The sequence below is a fragment of the Talpa occidentalis genome, unplaced genomic scaffold, assembly GCF_014898055.3.
Source record: "Talpa occidentalis isolate TD23 unplaced genomic scaffold, MPIMG_talOcc4v2.1 talOcc4.2, whole genome shotgun sequence".
In the NCBI taxonomy this organism is placed as follows: domain Eukaryota; kingdom Metazoa; phylum Chordata; class Mammalia; order Eulipotyphla; family Talpidae; genus Talpa; species Talpa occidentalis.
In genome coordinates this window covers 137,170,250-137,194,259 of record NW_023602073.1, presented here as the reverse complement: position 1 = coordinate 137,194,259, position 24,010 = coordinate 137,170,250, and the positions used below count along the sequence as shown (strand labels likewise).

Below are 24,010 nucleotides of genomic sequence, written 5' to 3'. Positions count from 1 at the left end.
CCAGAATGTCAATCCCATCCTGTGCCTACAGTTGAAAGCTCTTGAGTCATTCCTTTTTCTCATCATGAGACAAATATGTGCATCATAAATCTCTCTCTCTCTCTCTCTCTCACACACACACACACACACACACACACTCACACACACACCAACAAGAAAAGCATTAAAAATTATAAAATCATCTGCCAAAAGAAAGTGATGAAACTTATTTCAAACAAGCAGGAATGACTGATTGGGGAATTATCCACTATATGAATAAATTCTCTGTGCAAAGGTTCTATTTTAAAAGCAATGAAAATCAAGTTGCTGACTGCAGTATGCAATATATTATCCACCCCATCTGCCCCCCCCCCATGTCTGTTTGCCTCTGTTGAGAAACTGTGAACATACTAGGTTGTGTATGAAGGAGTGATTGAGTTGGCAGAAAGAATTAAGGTTGCTAACCAACTAATTTGAGGACAGAGAGATTATCCTGGATTGTCCTGGTGTGTCCAGCATAACCACAAAGGTCCTGAAAAGTGGGAAAGAAAAGGAGGAGAGTATTGGCGTGATGCAATGTGAAAAGGACTTGACCCTCAATTTCTAGTTGAAAGGTTCCATGAGACCAGGAAGGTGGACAGCCCCCTAAAGCTGAAAAATACAAGGAAACAGATTCTCCCCTAGAGGTTTGAAAAGGAAAGCAGTCCTGCCAACACCTTGATTTCAAATTACAGTATGACCTGTGTCTGACTTCTGACCTCCGAAACTGTGAAATAATGCATTATTTGTGTTGTTTTTAAGCCATCAAATTTGTGCTAATTTGCCACCACAGCTAAGGGAAACTAACACACCCACTCATCTGTGATATTTTTCAGTCGTTCGACCCTACCTGTGAATCATAAACTTGGAATACAAGATTAGAAGTAGCAACACAAAGCAAGAGAGCAGAACTGCAGCTGTACTGGTCCTGGGTAGGCAAATACACAGATCAGCACCTACAAACAAAACCTGTGGGAGGTCAAAGGGGCAATTCCACTCAACTGACCCAAAGGAATGAAATTTGGCATGCGTGCCCCCTTTTACCTTCTTAGGGAAAATAACTAGGGGAAGCACAAAAGAGAGAGACAGCCAAGAGAAGCAGGTGACAATCAGAAGACATTTCTGCCGGCATCAACTGATCTCCTCAACTAGAAACTAATACCGTAAATGCAATGAGAAGAAAAAAATCATTCACAAACAAGTTCTTTCCATTCCAATTACACCCAAGAAAAGTGAGTTCAGCTTTTGACAGCAGTATCTTCGATATTAGAAACCATGAAATGACTTTTGCCATAAACTCAGTTTAATTCAACAGAGCCACGCTATTCTTAAGATTACCAATCTCAATGTGCAGGTCCTCAATATCCTTCCCTGATAGACAATAACCTCTATACCATCCACCCTCTTCATATCCTACCTCTGAAAGATTAACTTCCTGTGATCATGAAACTCAGCACATATAAAACCTCCAAATATCACCCACTGCCTTCAAAGTCAGATATGTTGTATCTATCCCACCTCCACCTTTTAAAATCACATGATATTGTGTGTTTTACTCACAACAAAATATTTAGGGTGTCAGGCAGTTACTGTTATATCTCTATCTCCATGTGGCTCTCCTTCCCCAGTGAGATCCTTATAGCCCAGAAAAAAGAAACCACCTTATCCCATGGCCTCTCTCTCGTAGTTCCTTATATACATAATTACTGAAATACCAAAGAAAGAACCTGATATATCCTTAAGAAAGGGAGAAAAACCCTGATGATGCAGAAAATATTAGGAGTTAGCCATATAAGAAAATTTCTTTAATGGGAATCATTCAAATCCAATAAAATCACAATGCCTTTGGGGCTCTTGTTTTGTTTGTTTGCTTTAAGCAGGGGAAAATTCCAACGGGAACTGTTAAATGAGCAGTTTGGCTCTGCACCCATCTGTAGCTATTCTTGCCACTAAATCAAATTTCTCCCCACTGTCTTAGGACCTAGAAGCTGTGCTGGGAAAGGAGATTTACACCTAGCTGCAAAGCCACCAAGTAACAACACAGGAAGGAAAAGGACCCAGCCAAGACCAGGGGCCCCTCAACACATTTCACCCAGTCCTGGGAAAGCCAGGATCATAGAGTGTCAACTTCAGAATGAATTATCCTATGATTTAAAAGTTAAAGCTGCTAGATCCTGTAGCAGTTCACCTTACAAAGGGTATATGTATACAGACGGATAGCTACGGGAGGAGTAATTTCATGTCCAAGTGGGAAAAATAAAGATGGACAGAGAAGAAGGGAATTTTTTCCTAACTTGTGACTCAAAAGCCTAACACACACAGAGAAAAGATGAGCATGAAATATAGTTCTGTCAGATGCTGTGTTTCGGTCACAGAATTTTGGACTTACTTTTAAGTGCTACTGCATTTCCATCAATATGTATGGCTACTCAACTTTCTTAACCTAAAATTCAAAGTGATAATAACTAAGAAACTTGATTCACAATCATATGTCATATAACAAACCAATATAATACAAAACTTTAATTCCAAGCCTTTAACGAAGCAAGCATACCTACAACTAACTTGTCACAAGCACAGCAAACACATTCTGAATGACCCTGGCATGCAGTACCCTCCACACAACTCGGTTTAAAATGCTGCTACACTATTTACAATAGCCAACACATGGAAACAACCTAAATGCCCCCAAACAGACAAATGGATCAAACAGCTATGGTATATATACACAATGGAATACTACTCAGCAATCAAAAAAGATCAACTCATGCCATTTATGGCAACATGGATGGAGCTGGAGGAGTTGATGCCAAGCAAAATAAGTCAGAAGGAAAAAGATAAATATCAGATGGTGTCACTTACAGGTGGAATATAGGGTAACCAAAAAAAGGGTCAGGAAAAAGATAAAACTTGCAGGCTGGCTGTAGATCTGAGGCATCCAGCAAGGGAGGGAGAGAGAGAGGGATCAACACAGGGGAAGGAAGAGCACAAGGGACTGTGGTGATGGATCATGGGTGCTGTGGTGGTGAGAGAACTTAACTACTGGGACTACACCTGAGGGGAGAAATACTGTATAAAAATGAGCAATGTGAGAAAATTAATTTTAAAAAGAAAATAAAATGCTGCTCATGGTGTCAACTCGGCCTCACCGTCCTCTACTGTAAGGATCCAACACAACCGCCATCTTGTGGAATCAGCTCTCACATCATCTAAAGAGTGATGTTTCGTTTTGATCCTTTTTCCTCTGCCTTGCTTCTAAAGCTGCCCAGGTGTTAGTGCCGACCTTTGAACCAACTCTTGGCAGCGTTTACTTTGGACAGGCAGTTTCTCATGACCTTCAAGTCTGGGTTCAACAATGAAATCATTTGGCTGTATATCCTTTTCAGTTATTACTCACAAATAACAAAGGAAGAACTTTCACATGGAATACGGGAACCCAGGCTGGCCAGCACTCACTGTGCGTCACTTGGGGTCACCGACGCTCTCAGCTAAGGTCACAAAGGCCACATAGTGACCTCGGCTTTGTGGAAGGACATGCAACATCTTGCTGAAGTGAAAACAAAACAGCTGTGTGACTTGAAGAAAAAGCCCCTAGGGCTGGGGGCTGAGGAAGGTGCATTGAGAACTGAGTAAGGGGCAGGTGGGAGGGTGAGAGGGGTCTGAGGGGTCGGGAGCAGGTGCCCACATACCTCCCTGGGAGTTCTTCAGTAAGCACCTGGAAGGGAAATTTCTACCCTGGCCTAGACCCTCAGGCATTCCAACCCCAGCCAATTAAAGCAATTCAACAATTTTATTTGAGCCAAATTTGACATTTAACTCCAACAAATTGATTTTTAAAATTAACAAAACAACTCTATTTAACTTACTCATGTTCTTTTCTTTGTTTTAATTACTATTAGCATTCCTCTTCTTAATTTGGCCCTTTCTTCCCCTTTCATCTATTTTTCTAATTGAAGTAACGAAGTGTTAGAACATTATTTAAGTTTCAGAGGTACCTCACTGAGCTCAACTTGTGTATATACGACAAGGTCCTTGACACCCTTTCTCCCCTTCCCTTTCTAGTTTTTATTCTTTAAATTTTATTTTCCAATAAGAGCAATGTATAACTACCATGAGATAGCATCTCAAACCCGTAAGAACTGTACATACTAAAAAAATAAATAACAAGTATTTTGGGGTGCAGAGAAAGAGGAACCCTATTACAAGGTTGGTGGGGATACTAACTGCTGCAGCTACTGTGGAAATCGATCTGGGTTTACTTTACAAAACAAAACATAGACATGCCATATGGCCCAGCAATCCCACTCTTGGCGGTCTACCCAAAGAACATAAAACCATCAACGCAAAAAAACTATATGCTCTACAATGTTTATCGCAGCACTACTTAAGAAAGCCAGGACATGGAAGCAGCCAAAATTCCCCTCCATAGACAACTGGATCAAGAAGTTGTGGACTAGCCCTGTTATAGAGCAGCCCCGATATTGAACGGGTTCCTGGCTGTGGGTCCTCACCCGCGCACTTAAAAGGGACTTATGAATACTCCACTACAGACACACACAAAAGGTTAATAAAAGGTTTATTTACAAGGGAAAGGAAATAAGGAAAATGTACAACTCAGGGAGAAAATAGGGAAATAAAGTCTTTAATGCGTCCCACCCGATCTGCCAACCTGGAAACCCAAAGTCACTCTCAGAGCTGGCCGGACGCTGCCAGCTGGCGGAGAGCCAAAATGGGGGGCCCCCTAAAGCCCACGTGTCTGCCTTTATACCAACTTGGCTGCTTAACCCCACCCTCAGGTCCCAGCCACCTTCCCTTTGGTGGTGATGGGATTTGGAGTTCCCAGTGTCTTTGGCTTTGGCCTGGGGTGGGGGTGGAGTCCACAAAGCCTGTATGGAATTAGCTTTAGGACATCCTTTTCCCCCTAACAGCCCCACTGTAGACTAATATCCCACCAAAAGGAACAGATGAAATATAGTCATTTACAGCAAAATGGAAGGAGTTTGAGGTCAATTGTGTGCAGTGAAGCAAATCAGAAAAGCAAAGACAAATGCTGGACATGTACGTAGCAGACCATCTGACAAACACCATCAACACCTGAGGCTCTCCAGCTAAGAGGGAGAGGTAAATAAATAAGGGAATGCATGGGAGGAGTAAGCAAACAAATTGCAATTGAAAAATACTTCAGTAAGGAAATGGGGGATACTGGGGGGCGGGGGGAAACCTGTACCTCTAATTTAAAAAGTCCTCCTTTCCTTTCCAGCCCTGCAACCCCCATTTAGACATCCAGAAATAAACCCATCTGGTCTTCCCTCAACTCCTTAATGGTTTTAAATCAAACACAGACACCCAGATTAAGCCCAAAATTGAAACTAATGTTGCCCTGCCTGCCAAGCTAACAGAGCTCCGAGCTAAAATTTTTTCCCAAGGAATTAATAATTAGCTCAAAAACAAGGACCAAATTAGGAGAGCAACAGATGAGGGGTTATTTTTTCCTACCTAACAGGGTTGGTCCATATGTGGAGAAAGACTCAAATGGAAACCCAGTCTTTTGAATCCAGCCAGCCCTAGTCAGTCCAGGAGCAAGGGAAATAAGAGGACAGTCACATCAGGTGGGGACCCTGCATGGCTGTCACCCCACCATGCAATGCAGACATTCTTGGGCACAGTGGACAGCAACATAACAAGAATATTTACTTGGTGAGACAGTGGAACTAAGCTCATCTGCTTCCCATACACACTTCAAAAGATTTCTAGTCTCCCGAGTTTTCCTTTTCTATCATCAAGGTCAATGGGAGAAGGAGAATAACATGTTAGTTTGGTTCCTTTGACACTGAGACAAGAATAAGTAGATCGTTTTAGATATGATCCCAGGAAACATTAGTGGGGAGTGAAAAAGTAAGACAGGAAAGGACAAGTTGTCAAATAAAGGGAATAAAGGGGTCATTTTCAAGCAAGTTACAGCAGAATTGTAATGCACTAAATCCCACCAGGACCTCAGAGAAGCAGAGTAAAATGCTCACCTCCAAGCCAACTCACCTGAGATGCAGTAGAGCAGTGTGGGGGAAGGCACTGGTCTATGGGCCAGTAGAGCTGGCACTTCCTGCCCACTCTAGTGTGAGCTTTCCCAGCTAGAAAACTCCTCAGGCTAAGGAATGCAGGTGCCTGCCTTGGGAGGAGGGGCTAGTAAGCTAAAGTGCCCAGAGGAGGGTTAAGGGTAGGGCAAGGCAGCCTCCTGGGTTGGGACTATTTACAAAAGGGTCACATTGGTCTGATGACACATATCAGTAAATACAAAGCTGAGCAGTTTGACACAAAATGGTCCTTAAAAAAAAAAAAAGAATGTCACCTTGTTTTTAAATCCTGAAAAGGTGTCATGTTATGGGACACCGCCAATGACACTGTCAAGCATCTTAATCTGAAACAGCAAAGCACTATTTGATAAAACACAATAATCTGAAAGAAACAATTTTCAACTTAGATGCTATTACAGACCAAGCAAAGACATTTACTACAGACTTGATTCTTTAGAGTATGACTTTTCAACTTCAAGTATTCGATGAGAAAGCAATTCAAAGAACAGTAAACCAACAAAGGTCATTACCAAACCTGCAGATGTGGCAGGACAAATAAAGAAACACAGGAAATGTACAACTTGACTAGTCATTACAGATATTGAAAATAAAACAGCACGCGGCAATCACAATTGGATAGTGGCTGGATCTCGGAGATACTGACATATTTATAAACAACTGATGGCATTAAACTTAACATAGTCCTTCAGAGAGTATTTACTACTACACTGTCAGAAGCCCTAAATCCTAAGCCTCTTGTCCCAGAAGTTATATTTCTAAGTTATAAGTCATTGATATGTGGGTGATGCCAACAACAATGATATTAATAGTAAATATGTGTACAGCACTTAACAGGTGGTTCTAAACAGTTCTCAACTAGAACTGACTCTGTCCCCTACGAGATACTGGGCATTGTCTGGAGACATGTGTTTGACAAAATTGAGGGTAGAGACCAGAAATGCTCTTTAGCATCTGCTGTGCTCCCAGAGGACAACACTCTACAATAAAGATTTAGCTGACACCTATATAATCTTCATGACAATTCTAATTTTTAGGGCCAATAAAGATTATTTTTTGCTGCATTATTATCCATAATGGTGGGGAAGCTAGGGATAAACTACATACCGAAAAACAAGGAGTGAGTTAAATTCTAGTATAACTACCTAATAAAAACAAAAGACTATGATAAAACTAAAATGTCAGAACAAAAAAAAATCAGAAGTATAACACAATCAAAAGTATTTTAAAACATGATGAAAATTAAATGGAAAAATAAGATATGGAAGTTACTACTGAGTTAAGATGGTAGAAACAGGAATGGTTTTTCTTTTCCAATGTTCTTTTATATTAGCAGGATTTTAAAAGGAAAACACAACAATGAAGAAAAGAAACTTGAAATTTTCTTTAAAGAGTGATACTTTTATGAAGTAAGAAATATCTTATTTTACCAACATAGGAGTTAACAGGCTAAGAAGACAGTCATTATCTTCAAACTGGAAATGAGGATTTCTAAGAAACTGCACCAATATTAGTGCTTTGAATTCTGAAGTTGTTCAGTGTAATAATAAACCATCTAGATTTTTTATCTATTTATTAGTTATTTCATGGCTCACTATCACCAAATGAGAATGGGCCAAAAGAATCAAATTTCCATTCTGCTAAGTCCAACTGATTTTAATAGCTCCATAAGATAAGCTCTATAAGATAATAAGTTAATAACCATTATCTTAAATTTTTAAATAATGGTAATGTGAGGAGGAGTAGCATTATTACTGTTGCTATTAGCAACACCTACGGAATGCTTCCTATATGGATTACCGTGGAATCGAACCCCTACAACATCCTTAAGAGGTAAATGCTTTTAAGGCCTCCACTTTTCAGTAGATATTACACTTTAAATTAAGCAACTTGACCAGGCCATACAGAGCTAGTAAGCAGAAGTATCTGAATTGAAATGCAAACAGTCTAACTCCTGGGCCTACTTGAATCAGAATATAAGTGTGGTTGGTGACAAGATGGAGAAGAGCGGAAGAAAGATTGACGTGTCTTCCTCTCTCTTCAGCCACAAGCTGATCATACACGCTACAGTTATGTCAAACCTGCCTTCTGAGGCACGTTCATTAATTTGAATGGGCATAACAATGATTTAACCAGCATGGCCTCCCTCATATTTTCAACAATCTTAGATTGTTGGTAGTAACCTTTATCTCAGTTAAATACTGTAAATTTTTATAAGCCATTTTATAATCCATCAAAAACAGATGAGTGGATTCAAAGGAAAGAAAAATAAGGCTATGAGAGTTTCTGCAGGAAGTCCTGAGATCAAAGCTTCTAACATGAGGCAATTTTCATCTAGTCTTCCTGTTCTGTTAACATTGCTGTTCTTGTGGGTTTGAGGATTAAAAAAGTTAAGTCCATATCCTGTTAACAGGAAAATGAGTACCTCAGAATAAGTAACAGGGAACCAGGGAACTGTCTGTTTAAACCATTTAAATATCTGTTTCAAGAACACTGAAGATGAATGGATAGGAAGGTGAAACCTAACATGCTATTTGCAGATATTAAATTGTGGGGCTTAAATGTCTCTCGTCTAGTCTCACCTACCTAGAGTATTTATTGCAAAATGAAGTCACTAAAAACAAAATGCTGTGATCTTTCGGAGATCCCTGAAGCACAGATTAACTTAACAAATAACTGGGATCAGGACTCTAACAACATATCATCACGGAGAGAGGAGCGGAATTTGGCAATGAGACAATGCACCCGCTTCTCTCTGGAGCCGTTATCAACTCAAAGCTCTGGCTGGCACGCAGGGTGGAGGAAGAACAACTGGTCTCTGAATTCCACACCTATGAGCTGTCTTCAGAGTCACCTGTTTCCAGGGCTGCAGAGTCAGAAAGGACAAAGGCAGATGAAGGAAAGGTGGAAAATCTCCTCCATAGAGTGGACATTTCTTTTTCCTACATGGATGTGTCTCTGACAAATTGTGAGCAAAAATAACTTTTTAACACACGTGCTGAATTGCTATATAAGGAAATCCTGGTGTGTCTTTCCTAGCTGTATGTTTTTAAACTTCTCAGAAATAAATATTTGACAATAAGCCAATTTAGACAGTGCTGGTGGGGGAGAGAGAGGGAGGCTGCCCAGAGCAATGTTGCCCCTTAGGAGATCTTGGGCAATCTGGAGACCTTCTGAGGCATTTCAGAAACCCTCAGGGCTAGCAGACACAATCACCTACCATCATCCCTTCTGATAAGTTGGGGACCCGTGCCAACCCAGTTATAAATATTCCAAATAGTCCCTCTACCTGAACAGACCACAAGCTTTTAGCTCTATCTAACAGAAGCTGAGATGTCAGTAAATGTTCTCACTAATGTGCACTACTCAGAGAGATTAACCCCATGTTAGTTTTTCAAAATAACTTTCCCCTTTCTCAGGTTTTAGAGATCTAATTATTGGCGACTTGCTTTGTGGAGATACCCGAATCTGTAACTGTGCTTCAGAATTCAAATTCAAAACCCTAATTTAAAAAAAACTTGGCATGTGTTGTAAATCTTATTTCATTTTTATATCTATATAAACTTTAACAATACAACTTAATACAATGTAAACTTTAACAAATCTTAAGGAGGCCTTTGATCAATGTTATTAATAACAATAAACAATGTATCGATATTGGTTTCTTTCTTGTGACAAAAGTAACAGAAAGTAAGACTTCCAGAAAAAAGAGAAGGGAAGCTGGGTGAGGGAACTGTACCATCTCTGCAACCCTTCTGTCAATGTGAGGCTATCCTAAAATAAGCATTTATTTCAAACAAAGTAAAAATACAAGTAAAGTTATATTTCCTATGTGGGAATATGAGGAAAGTTTACTTTCGCACATGCATATTACATGTTCAGTTTCACATACTATTGATTTACAAAACTAAGGAGTCACAGAGGTGACTTCTGGCTGTGTTGCTGGGTTCCATATGCACACCCGCTTCCCATACCTTAATGACTGGGTAGAAGTCTATCTCATTCATTAAACAAACAAAGTAATTTTTAACTAAAACTGGCCTAGGATTTGGGATAGGTCTATGGAGTCTAAACAAGAAAAACAGGCCTTATCTTCAAGATCCTGGTTGAAAGCAGAGGCTCTCAAACATGCACAGTGACTACTCGGAGAGGTGATTAAATGCAGGTTCCCAGGCTGCATCCTGCAGCAACACAACACACTTTCAAAACACTAACCTATTCCATCTGTCACGACTGCTATGACAGATAAACACACCTAGGAATCTTGGAACTTGATCCTGACTGGGAAGCTGTGGAAGCAGAGTAGACACACACTAACCCATACTTGGAAGTCAGGAAAGAATTCCTGGAAAAGATGTACCTGACCAACCAGAGGAGCGAATTGCTGATGATCTCACAGAATAACTGGTGAGGACATACCCTGCTTACCGCGGGGACTGCTCAAGCCAGGCAGTTACTGTGCTTCTGAGAGCCACTGGGTGCTGGCTAACAAGCACCAGCCTCAGCAGCTGGAAGTTCGGGTGAGCCTCACTCAGCCCCCAAGGACCAGGAAAAGGGCCCTTGTTTTCAGCAAGCTGGGTCAGGGTGAATGTGCACACAGCATTCCAGAGCCTGCCTAACTGCTGCAGCTCAAACACCCTTCACGTGCTTACTGTTTCACTGGAGGAGCTTGTTCCCAAGCTAATGGTCTTTTCAATTTTAGCCCACTTGAGTGGCAAAACATACTGACCCAGGCTTCTGCCTTGGAGACTTTGTTGCACTGCTTTGTTTTTCTATCTCCTCCACCGCCAGGCTGCCAAGAGGCATAGTTCATTAATGATGGTGTCAATTTTTAGCAGCATTCAAGCTCGCTGCCCTTATAATTTACTACTCTAGATCAAGGAAACTGAGTAACTACCAGTGAATTTGCAAAGCAGTCACTAAATGGGGACCTAAGGTACTTCATTGATGTCCCTGCACTACCCATGTCAAGGGACAAGCTCCACTGTAATTTATGTCCAGTCTAAGGGCATACACAGGAGGAGAATCATTGAATTTAATGATTTAAATCACCCAGCAACTACAACAGGACCCAGGAAATGCAGCGCTCAGAAGAGTTCTTTGGATCGTTTCTTTTCAGCTCCTATTTTTGCTCCTTCTAATTCTTAGTCATACGTGGCTCAACTGAAATTGAGAGAAAAACAGGGCAATATTCTACTTAAGAAACATAAATAGATGAGGAATTTTAGCAAATTACAGGGAAATCAATGCTTACTTTCTATTACAAACTTAATATAGTAAGATTTATTCACCATTAAACACCAGGCAAATATTACTTACTGAATGACTTCCAAATTCAATTGTCAATTCTTCATTACAGTAATCAAGATGTGGATTTAACTTCAACACCATTTGTTTTTATTTAGCTTTTATTACTCCGAGAAATGCTAAAGCATAAGGTGTTATGGTCTAGCAACAAATTGAGTGAATGCACAGAATGCAATCTCAGACTTAATAGTGTACAGATCAGTTAGCCACAAAATAAATAATCATCATAAAACATAAGATGATCCTTGCAATAGCAGAAGAAATGGGTAGGAGGGAGGGAGCTGCATTACTAAGGATCCAGTGGGACATGTAGGGGGAAATGAGAATTGTTTCCTCCATCTACTTGCAAAATATCCGTATCTTCCCAGTTTAAAATCTATCACTATGAAATTCTCCCTGGTCTTTTAAACACATTGGAGCAAAAATGGAATGTAGTAGTTATTTTATAGAACTCACATGGGCAGAGAGAAAATATAACAAGTATTTTCATTTTTTGTGTTTTTTTCCTCCTCTGTTCCCAAATGTCCCCTATATCACTGACCCCTTCAGCCCGACACACAAACACACATACACATCCATACCCACAACATGATACTTTTCCTTTTTCTGCTGGAGCAGTAGTTAGTTAAGCAATAAATATTTATTAACTACTGACTAATCAGTTCCCAGAGTACTGTCAAGTACCAGATTACTGGGGTGGGTAGGAGTTATCTAGGGAGAAAGTCAATCTGCTGGGGAAATAAATTTCTTCTGTCAAACACAATTCGAGAGCTACTAAACAACAGAAACGACATGATTGCCTGGGAGTCAAAGCAGAAGCAAAGGCTGGGACTCCAAGCATTTAACAAGGAAAGGGGTAGGTGAAGCCAGGAGGCTCACCTTGGCAGCAGGCTCCTTGTTAGGGGCTGGCTGGCCCTGTAGAAAAGGGCCAGGAATGGTGTGATGGGGCAGGAGAGCCAGGAGGATGGCTGGCTGATAGGCATTTGCATTGATGATATGCAAGTACAAGCGACCTGGAAGAATTTGTGTGAGATGCCTGTCTTATGACTGCTGGGTAGCCTAGTCTCTCACGGTATCTGGACCAGTGGCATTAAACTGAAATCTATCATGTTCCCAGACCATTATGACAGTTCTCCTGTACTTGGAGAAACAGTCCTCTCCACAGACTAAATAAAGCTTTTTATATAAGGCACCGAAAGGCAACTAGGTCATATAGCACAGAATTATATGGGAGGCTGTATGCCCTTTCCCTGTGCTTGCCTTGCTTGCTTGCAAACAATAAAAACCTTTCTGAACAAATGAAAGTGAACTTTGAAACCAGCCAAGCATTTCAGGCACTCTGCCACGAAGATATCCTCCAAGCAACAGCATGTCATTTGCTGCCCCTTACAGCTCTATATTTCTTGTCACATACTGCATCTGTGGTTAGGTGACCCCAATGAAGAATTAAAGTCTTGCTGCTTTGATATGAAAAATCACTAACAGATCCAGATGGAAGGATAAGGACAAACTTGTGCATTTCAGTATGCTGTTACTTATGGAAGCTCACTTATATTGATGGCTTATTGTCATTTAACTTCTAAGCTGTATCATTTTTTGCTGCATTAACTTGAAAGACTCACCTTTTAAGGACCCACAATTTATTATAATCCTTCCCACAATTTGCCAAATAAAGTGCCAGCCTCATGTTCTACATAGCACATGAAAAATGAGTTACTCAATAAATGACTCTGGGGGCCTCCCCGGTGGCACAAGAGGTTGAGTGCAGCACTGTAAAGCTGTCTGCAACCTCTGCAGCGAGGGTTCAATTCCTGGCCAGCCAGAGAGATACCCACATGGTGTGGCAGACCTCTCCTATCTCGCCCGCTGCTCCCCTAGGCAGTGTTTTTGGTGCATCTGCCTGTCCTGCTCTTCACTCTGTCTCAGGTGAATTCTCTCACCCTCCCACACCTCTGGCCTATACCCCATTTCTTGTATAAAAATAAATAAATCTTTAAAAAAAAGACTCTGGGATTTGCCAGCCACAAGAAAATCATTTATCAGTATAGGAAAACGTGATAAAGCAGCAGGGGCACCTAAATAATCACATTCTTTGGCACAGTTTAGGATGATGACAGCTCCCTGTGAGTGAAACGAGGAAGAGAAAACATAGAATATAAATCCAAAGACTCAAATCTCTATCCCAAAGACCTAGAAATCAGGTTTGTCTTTTAAGTTGGAAGCTAACCAAGTTAAAACTTCGAAGAAATTCAATTAAGTCATCCAAAATGCGCCATTTTGTAGGAATTTCATTCTGAATTACTGAGTTTAAAAGTCAGAGATCCAAACAACAGAAAAAAGGAGGCGGGGTGGGTCTGAAAAGGTATCTCACTGAAGCTGTCCACAGAGCCAGTCAACATTTACGGAGTTCACACACAAAGAACTGCAAGTTCAAACAATTACATACTTCTTTTCACCTTTCTACACTTTGTGGACAGCAATTTCACAGTAAAAGCTTATTTTCCAGCAATTTACCCAAATGAATTAAGATCTGTGGACACAGGTCATTATTTTCAATAATTTTTAAAAATGGGATGCCACTATTCTAGAATGATTTTAACTTTGTTTCAAAAAGGAAAACTATGCTTATGGGAACTTAGATATATAGCTGCATATTTGTGCATTTCTAGAAGTATAGCGGAACAAATAAAACTGTTGATTGGGGGGGATTAACCATTTTCCACTTTAATTTTCGTCATCACTGAATTTTTTTAGGATAGAGGCTGATTACTTAAGGCATTTTTTAAGCTATTTTAATTTATTTACTAATTTCATTACATTACTAAAGTAAATAAATTACATTAGATTGGAGATCAAATATTCATAACAATAAAATGCTTCTTTAACTTGAGAGCAACCTTGCAGGAGTCCACACTCATGTTTACCCAAGTCCCACCCATGTCTCAATGTGTGGCTGAGAAAGAAAGTTCACCCTGTGTTCCTTCCATCCCAGACTAAAATTTCAATTGGGCACAATGGTAGAACTGGGCGATGACTCATCTTCCTCTGCAAAACAATGGAAGTTCTAGTTCAGTGGGAAAAAAACTACTTAAGCTGCCAGTTCACTGAACTGTTCAAATCAAGGTCACAACATTGGAAGAAGCAAGAGGGAGTCTCTGAGCGCCAGATCCTATCTAATTCTCACACCAGTGCTTTCTCTGGCTCGCCGACCAAAATTGCAAAAGATTAGAATCAGAAGCACGTGGTGCCCTCTGTGCAGGACTCTACGTACCAAAGTAACACATGAAACAGATCCAAGGTCCAGGTCATAAACACACCTTTCAAGTAATGTCAAGGAAAAACACAACAAAAAAGATGAGGTGTGCACACAGTCTACTTAAAATATTTTAAGTACCATTTTGCACACATTTGATTTCCTATTCCTAGACGCTAGGCGACAGGCAAAGCTCATTATCAAGTAATTAGAGCTTTATGATGTTTTAGAGCTTATTCCTTCTTTGTATCTGGCACTATTAATGGAGTTTGCAAGATGCTTTCAACGTGTTACATCATTCATTCTGACCACAACCTCCTGGAAGGGTCTACAGGTTGGAGAACAGTCTCAGAAGCTCAGTGACTACAAATTGGCCACCAAAGGGAACAGAGACCCAGGCCCCACCCCCTAAACTGTCTGTTGCCATGTAAGTCATACTCATTTCCTCCCCCAATTTTTTTTTTTTTTGTTTCCAGCAAGTCTCTCTGCCCAGCCTTCTCCCCACTTAATGATTTCTCCCTCAAGTCTGCAAATGATATTCCAGCTGGTATTCCTAACCACCAACTCATTTTCTTTATAAACATTAAGAGCAGCTAAAAATTCACATGCCCTAGCAAATTTTCCCAGACTGTACTATACTCCAACCACACTAAATTCTTTGTCCCCTTATTCTGCTACCCTCCATGGGTGGGTCAGGCAGCCTCCAATATCTGGTAAAGATAACCACAGTCCTTCCTTTCAAGCTAATCCTTGCACTGAGCTGTCCTCTGGGATAACCTCCTGGTGGTGCCCCCAACAACCCCAATTACACATGCACGCGCGCACACACACACACACACACTCCTGATGAAATCCCAAAGTTGTCAACCTGCCTTGTCTCATGAAGACCGGACAACCAGGACTCTTCTCTTTTCTTACAGGTCTGCCCAACGTGTGCTGATAGTAGCCTGTTTCCCTATGAAATTCTTCCCAGGTGAGAGTTTTATCTCCAAATGGGTCACAGTGTAATGTGTCATACTCTCTTACATCAGCACATACGGGAAACTAAGAGATCCAACCCTCTTTCAGCGGCCTTGTGCTCTGAGGAATTTATTCATTCATTCCACAGCAGATACTTAGTCTTTCCTGTAAGCCAAGCACACACTTAGGTGCTGGGTACAAAGGTGACAGAGCTTCCTCCTTGTGCCTTTCCTCCTTTAGAGCTTTCGGTCTAGTGGGGAATGAATAACCCTCCCCCATGCCCCTCCAAATTGACTCTGTATTAAAACTGCTGGGAGTCGGGGTGGGTGCAGGGGAGGGAATGTTGGAAAAACCTACAAAATCCAGACCTCGGGATCTTTGGGGTGGGGCTCCAGTGTTTTCATGATGTTAATGTGAAGCCATAGTTGAGGATATTTTTAACCCGTCCATCTAAAAAGGAAACAGCTAACAGAGTCCTAAGAGCAGAGAAAAAAGCAGGAAGGATGACAAGAAAAGTAGGGCCTCCCAGAAGCAGACTCCTGCACAGGGCAATTTCTAGACATAAATCATCTGTGCATTAGTAGATCCTGCAAGACTCATAATGGCACACAAGAATTTTGTTTTTGACATTTCAAGTCTTTTTTTTTAAACTTTGGTCTCCCTCAAATTACCTCTAACATTTGTTCATTTGTGCATTGACATCAAGATTAAGAAAAGGAAAGAAAACTATTTACAAAAGGTTCGGATAAATAAAGTAAGATTCCATATCAAAGATGGATGGGTGCATGGATGGATGGATGGACAGATGAAAAAAGAGATATTTTACTCAATTTCTCCATTTCATTTCAATGGATAGGTGAGAGGCAAATATCCTGTATTACAGTTCCACATTCTGAATGACAGCATACAGCAAAGGCCTGGCAATTTCAAAATCAAAACTGAAAGGCTAATTTTGAGCATCTAAGAATTTAGTATCTACTGTGTTTTATTCCCTGTTCTATTATTCTCTTTAGGTTCGGCAACAGTCATTTGAAATATCAACTTCTGCAAAAAAGTCAAAAGTTTAATGTAAAATATTAATAGTTTTACTCTCTCCACAGTACTGAGTAAATAAAGAATTCATCCCAATGTTTAATCTATTATGGAGACGTCTCTGGATACCCAAAAAAAAAAGGGGGGGCTAAGCATGGTCATGTACGCCATCCATAAAAATGTGTTTTTTACATCTTTATTTCTAACAAGATCACTAAAGACAGATGCCCTGCAGATACAAGGAAAATATTTAGCTCAGTAGCAACCGTTGAGAAGAGTCTAGGCCCTTGTGGAATTTGAACTCATGCACGGCAGTAGTTTTCTATTTTTATTAAAACATCATGTCCAGAAATACTTTTTTTAATGCTTTCTATTTTCTAAAAGTCTTAGGACTGGTCAGAAGAAAGGAAAGAAGAGGATCAAAACTCACATCTGAAGGAGCAACCTAAGTGACTGAAAGTTTGCTTAGCTCGAATGTTTGTTTATATATTTTCATATAATTATCTTCTGCTTTCAACCACCGTGGCCACCTCAGACCCTCTGTAGCAAGACAGTGAGACACAGATTAGCTGACCACAGACTATTAAAGCCAGGGAATCAAGTGGAAGTCCAGAAATGTCTCTGAAAGCAGCGACACTGCCATCTCTAGTTCTACACCGCAGGGCTTAATTCGGGTTCCTGAAAAATATTGTAAGTTCCTGTTGAAACCAACAGATTCTTCAAATAAGAGAGAAAAGTAATAGCTAAGGAAAGACTGGATAGCACACTGATCTCCTATTCCACTCAGCCAAGAAACCAAATCTACCAAGGCATGGGCCGCTCCAATCATTTGCTTTAAGTGTGCGCCACAGTAACAACGCTCAGGAGGATGCCTCCTTCCCTTTCCAGGGAGTTAGCACAGAAAATGTGAACAGAGAAACGAGTAATTCCAAAGGCAAGAAAAACATTTTTAAAAAACTCTAACCAGCATCAAAATTTTTCTACAGCAACAATATTCATGTAGGATTGTGTGGTCCAAGGAAAGACATCAACTTGGATACTTTTTCCAGAAAGCTTATGTGACCAGCACATGAATACATACATTACACAAGAACAGGGCGTCTGGACGGAGTGGGAAAACTAGGTCACCCTAGAAGGAAACCCCAGAGCAAGAAAAGCATATGACCACATCCTAGGAGAGTTCTGCATCTACTTTTCTCCTAGACAAGGCTGCATCATAACACAAGAACCTCCCTTTCCAGCCCCGCCTCAAAATTACAAACATCCTGATGTAGTGTTCGTCAGCTCTGAAATAAGTCTTCTAAAAAGTAAAATATATTTTTAGCACAACAGTATAAGCCAAATATAACATGAGTGAGCTCTCTCCCCTATTCAGCACAGCGCAAAGGTTTCCTTTACAGGATTTACAGCAAGCACATGGTGAGCTACTTTGAAAGCACAGAGGTAAAGTGAAGCATATCCGTCACAACAAATCTTCAGTTCCTCTAGTGCCGTTTCTAAAGCAGCCAATAAATAACATCAGCAAAGGTTCACATTCCGAAGAGCATGAGGAAGCAAGCAAGGTTGGTCTCCACTGTTCAGTCTAGAGGCCCAGGCCAGGCTGCCCCTTACCAGCCACGCAACACCTTTGGTGGCTTGTAATTTAACACATCAGGCTCGCCAGTCAGGAAGACTGCTGACACCCTCCTTTCAAACCTCCTGCTGGGAGCCATGCAAATGGACAGACCTACCTGGTAACTGCTTGCAATCCTGGAGAGCTACCTGCTCTCGCAAATCAAATCCGCACTTCTTCCAGCAAAACGTGGTGGCCGCCCGGATACTCATCTCCTACATTGGCTTAAATGCCCGGGGAAGATGCAGAGGAAGCGGACAACAAAAGCAGCCTGCGAAGTGCACACTGGGATGTCCTGTTTGGGGTGGCTTTTATTTTTCCCATGAGAGGATCTGACTAAACCCAATCTCCTCTGAGCACCAGACAGGAAGTTACACTGAGCAGCTAGTGAAAACTACTTTGGTTGTTTTTTTTTTTTTCTGTTTTTGTTTTTGTTTTAAATTGTCACAACTAAGGGCCTTTGAGTATTTCTGATCTCCTACAAAGAGATTATACTTTGCTTCCTGTTTTGACAGCGTCAGCTGGCCAGGGACACCTCCACCCACCTCCCTACCCACTATGTGTATAAATAGAGACTGCCCTGCCTGGGCATACAACTGGGCGGAAGGGCTAGGTTGCACATTAACTAAACTTCAAAGAATCAATCGGACTTGTTATTTCACCTTAAGGTACACATATACTTTGGGGAACTGAAACTCACACGAATTCTTCTTCACTCCTTAGAATTTGCTATTATGCAAAAAAAATAACCACACGGAATTATCATTATTTAAATTTTAACTCGTATTTCCAGTCTTTTCTATTTTACATATTTTCTTTTCCCTCTTGCTGTCATTTACACGTGTACAATTCACACAAGAAGGATAATTATTACCTATATTCTTTACTTCACCTGCTTTCTTATTCCTATGCTCTTTTTTCTCTCCTGATTGAAAATGGAAAACTTCTACTTAGGAGCAAAGATTACTATAGACTATATACCCTTACCAGGATACATACAGATTTATTAAAAACCATTTCTCTTCTTGTTACTGGCTGATGTACAGGAAAGAATCTGCTAGTACCTGCCCATTCTCCTCCTTATGTGTTTTTCCTAGACCAGAAGTGGTATGATGTGGCAAAATACTTTCTCTAAACCTCAGTCTCCAAATCCGTAAAATGGAAATAGTGACCCTTCCTGCCTCCTTAGACAGTTGTGAGCACAAAGACAATGAAAAGCTCAGAGATATGGGTTATATCTTCTAATCAAACCCCAATTCTTTTTTTTTTTAAAGATTTATTTATTTAATTATACAAGCACTGGGTACAGTCAGAAGCGCGGGAGGGTGAGAGAATTCACCAGAGCCAGAGTGGGGAGCAGAGCAGGCAGAAGGACCGAAGTACACTGTTGAGGGGAGCAGCGGGTGCAGCAGGAGAGGTCTGTGAGCCATGTGGGACCCTCGCCGGCGGCCGTGGATCGAACCGGCGCTGCAGAGGCTGCGGGCAGCTTCACAGCCCAACGCTCAACCGCTGCGCCACTGGGGAGGCCCAAACCCCAATTCTTTTTTTGTGACAGCTTTATCCAGATACAGTTCACACAATTCACATTGTATGAATCATACATTCAAAGAGTATGATTCAATGATCATTAATATAGTCACACAGTTGTGCATCCCTCAGGGCAAGCAATTTTAAAACATTTTCCTCATCCCAAAAAATCAGTCACTCCATTTCCTCTCCAACCCCTGAGTCCTTAAGCAGCCACAAAAATCTACTTTTAGCCTCTACAGAATTGACCCCCCTGAGCAATTCATAGAATGAAATCACAGAAAATGTGTTCTTTTGTAACTGACTTCATCACTCCATGTGATGTTTTTAAGTTCATCTATGTTGGAGCCTGTATCAGCATGTCATGCCTTTTTATAGTTGCTAATATCCCTAAATAATTATCAGTACTCCACATTGCACTTATATTTATGCATCCATCAGTTAATGGGCACTTCGGCTCTTTCTACCTTTTGGCTAATATGAATAACGCTGCTGTCAGCATTTGTGTACAAGTTTTGATATTAACCTGCTCTCACTTCTCTTGGGAACATATAGTCAGGAGTAAAATTGCTAGGGCATACAGCAACTCTATGGCAAACCTTTGGAAGAACTGTCAGTTTTCAAAGCGGCTTCACAGTCTTACATTTCCTCTAACAATGTACGAATGTTCCATTTTCCCCACATCTTCGCCAACACTTAACATCTTTTGTAATAGTCTTCCTTGTGAGTGTGCAGTGATATTTCATCATAGTTTGATTTTCATTTCCCCCAGTGATTATCAAAACCTAGTTCTTATCAGTAGCCAAAAATAGCTCTATTTTTATAAACAGGGTTAAATGCTCAAAATAGAGAGTGACTGGTAAGGCAGGGGGACCACTTCATCTGAATGGACACTGGCTACAGTACTGAAGGAAGACGTTCAGGCTGAGGCTAAGGTATGCAGCCTCAGAGTGGCTATTTTACAAGATGTATGAAAAGACTCAACATTTTGACTGGCCTCGGTGTACAGACCAGGCTCACAGTGCTGGACTCCAGATTAACATATCCAGTAAGAGCAGCTGGTCCTTCTTCCTGTATCAAAGGGTAACTTCAGAAAACTTATAAGACGTTTTCCTTGTAAATATGACATTTCAAAGATTACAAATCAGCTTTTTCCAGTTTTTCTGTATGTGGCTTCTTAAACAGAAGCAGGCTCAATTAAAGCTCTTTTGTAAGTGAAAAGTCATAACTATTTATAGGAGGAAATTTTAGACCCAGATGTGATTTTAAATTGAGAATGTCACACATTTTGAAGGCAGCCAAGGGGGACAAGCAAGTCAGGATCTGGACACTAGCAGGAACTTCCCCTTCCCTTTTAAAAATGTGATATTGCAAGGATAGTAATTATTCTAATTCAAAGTGATTATCCAATCTAATTTAAAGGGATTATCTAATTCAAAATTCAAAAATCAAATTCAAAGGGATTATCTTTATTTCTAATTCAAAAGGATTATTTCATCTAATTCAGAGAGAATCATATTATTCCAACCCTATAGTTTGAACAAATTCATGTACAGTGATGTTAATTTTCTTTCCTAAAACATCCTATTATAGGATTTTAAGTTTTCAATCCTTAAAAAAATACTAAAAAGAAAAATACATACATACAACGTATCCCAAAAGACATGAAAAAGCTATAAACTTTAAAAAACAAAAACATTTTTCTCTATTTTCCAAGATAAGACCTCAGGCCTTGCAGCCTGTCTTAGAATATGATTCATCCATCTTCCAAGAAATTTTCCATGTCCCAAGGCTGCACTATGTAACCCATTGTTTTAGTTATTTTTTGGCATACAGCTGACTCTGAAACTGACTGCCGAACTTTCCTATGTCAAATAGAACTTTCCATTGTGGGAAATTTCTAAAACATTCATATTAAGCTAAGTGGAAATGTCATCATAGCTCAAAAGCAAATATGGGCTGTATCAACCCGAACAACTTCTAAATGAGATTCCAGGCAGGAGAGGTAAGCTATTGAATAAACGCAAGTGCAGAGGCTTCACTGACTTTCTATAAATACTTGATGGCGAAGAAAATCTGAAGCAACAGCCAGTTCATCAAAAGTTATCTGAAGATTCTTCTAAAAAGATCCAATAGGAGGACAATTTTTAAAACTGTTCTGTAACATCAGAACCCAGTCTCCACAGACCCTTTCCTCTGCTAGATGACATGGTGGCTTTATTTCTAGCCCTTGTGAAATCAATAGACCATTTATGTTGCAAGTATCTGACTAGTGTCTGCACTTTCTTATTCAATCTGGTGTTGACAGCAGTAATCAAATTTTGTACATACCACTAGCTCCATTATAGCTCAACAGCAACTGGCTGCCAGCTAGGTCCACTCTCATCAAAAAGGAAAGAAAAGATGGGGCTGGAGAAAGAAGTACAGAACAAAGCAGCTGAAACTCTAGAATGTGATGCAGAAGGGAGAGAGAGAGAAGCAAAGGCAATGGACCCTCTGCACTGGGGACACGCAAGCACAGGAACATCGCCACAGCCAAGTCCAGGTGAGCTGATCTTTGCTACTAAAGGCACATTTTCTTCATTCTTTCTGTGATTTGCAAACCCTCCTCTTTGAACACCTTATTGTACCTGTCAATCCTAACCAATAAACTTACATCTCACGCTACAGAGTAGCAGCCAAACAAATTAGACATAAACCAATGTCAGAGAATGTTAAAGTAATCTTTGCATTATAAAAATAAGGTCAGGTTTTGGTGGTGGTGTTTTGTTTTGTTTTGTTTTTTAAAGATTTATTTATTTATTTATACAAGCACTGGGTACATTCAGAAGTGCGAGAGGGTGAGAGAATTCACCAGAGCCAGAGCTGGGAACAGAACAGGCAGACGGATGAAGTACACTGCTGAGAGGAGCAGCGGGCAGCAGGAGAGGTCTGCGTGCCTTGTGGGACCCTCCTCCGGTGGCCGGAGAGCAGCCGGGGATCGAACCAGTGCTGCAGAGGCTGCGGGCAGCTTCATAACCCAGCGCTCAACTGCTGTGCCACCAGGGAGGCCCTGGTTTTTGTTTTGAATGGAAATTTCACTTGACTTGCATTTTCAGATTTGGAATTCTTCAAGAAACCACGCTCATACTAAAGATATTCTCTACTTCAAGGTAGCATGAATGATACAATTTCCTGGTAATGGCAAAGAACCTTTTTTTCTCATTTTTTAAAACTTGAAATAATTTTAGACTTACCAAAGTTGTAGAACTACTAGACAGTGTTCTCATAGTCCTTCAACCAACCACCTCAAATGCTACCATCTTTCATAATCAGAATACAATGATCAAAACCAGAAAATTAGCACTGATGTAATACTATGAATGACTCTATAAGATTTCTATAGAAATCTTATTCAGATTTCTCCAGTTGTCCCCTTTTTCTGATTCATGATTCAATCTGAAATCCTGCATACAAGCCATACCTCAAAAATCCAACAAGCAGCCTCTTCAGTAAGTCATGCACTATTCAGTGAACACACCCAAAATTCTGTTTCTTCCCAAGCTAATGAGGTAGTATTATCATTAACCAGTTAGTCTTCCAGGCTATAAATGTTGCTTTCTTCCATAGTTTTCTCCATATCTAATCTCTCAGTATTATCAATCTTACCCTGTAAACACAGATCAAATAGAATTTCACAATCTCTTTTCCAAAACCTTTTGAGCCAGATGTGTTGCCCAAATCAGAGCTTTTGCCATTTGAGAAAAGTTATATAGCCCACAGGCCATATATTACATTTCAACAAAAACAAACAAACAAACAAAAAAACAGCAAGAACCAGGGCAATCTCCCCTAATCAAGCACATTAATGCATGTGCAGTAAAATATGTGTATGTTATAACGTGAGCAAGTCTTGAAAAGATTTGTAAAGCATCCCAACAGTTCCGGACAGATTTTGCCACCAAATAAACTCAGGTTAAGCTCAGGTTTTACCATCAGTTGAATTATAAATACCTTGTAGTTTTTCAGAACTCCCTTTGGACAATGACACATGAGGAATCATGGACTTATACCCCTAAATCTGTGGCACCTTCCACCTCCTGCTCACCGTCACCACATCCTTTTTTCACTCAGTCTCCTGGCAAAACCACCTGCAGTGTTCTCTCTGCTCCAGACTCCTCCAACTCACCTTCTCACAGAGCTTCCAGAGTAGTTTATCTACTTGCAATTCCT

At 40.5% G+C, this 24,010-nt stretch overlaps 1 protein-coding gene and 1 long non-coding RNA gene across 2 annotated transcripts in view; one reads left to right on the top strand and one right to left on the bottom strand.

The window, feature by feature from the left end:
* UTRN (utrophin) overlaps window positions 1-24,010 on the bottom strand; it is a 473,527-nt gene that overhangs the window by 394,395 nt on the left and 55,122 nt on the right. The window lies entirely within an intron of this gene.
* On the top strand, window positions 7,893-18,729 carry LOC129146247 (uncharacterized). The gene is made up of 3 exons (XR_008552801.1): window positions 7,893-7,940; window positions 15,588-15,640; window positions 17,044-18,729. It is a non-coding gene; the product is annotated as an uncharacterized LOC129146247 (long non-coding RNA).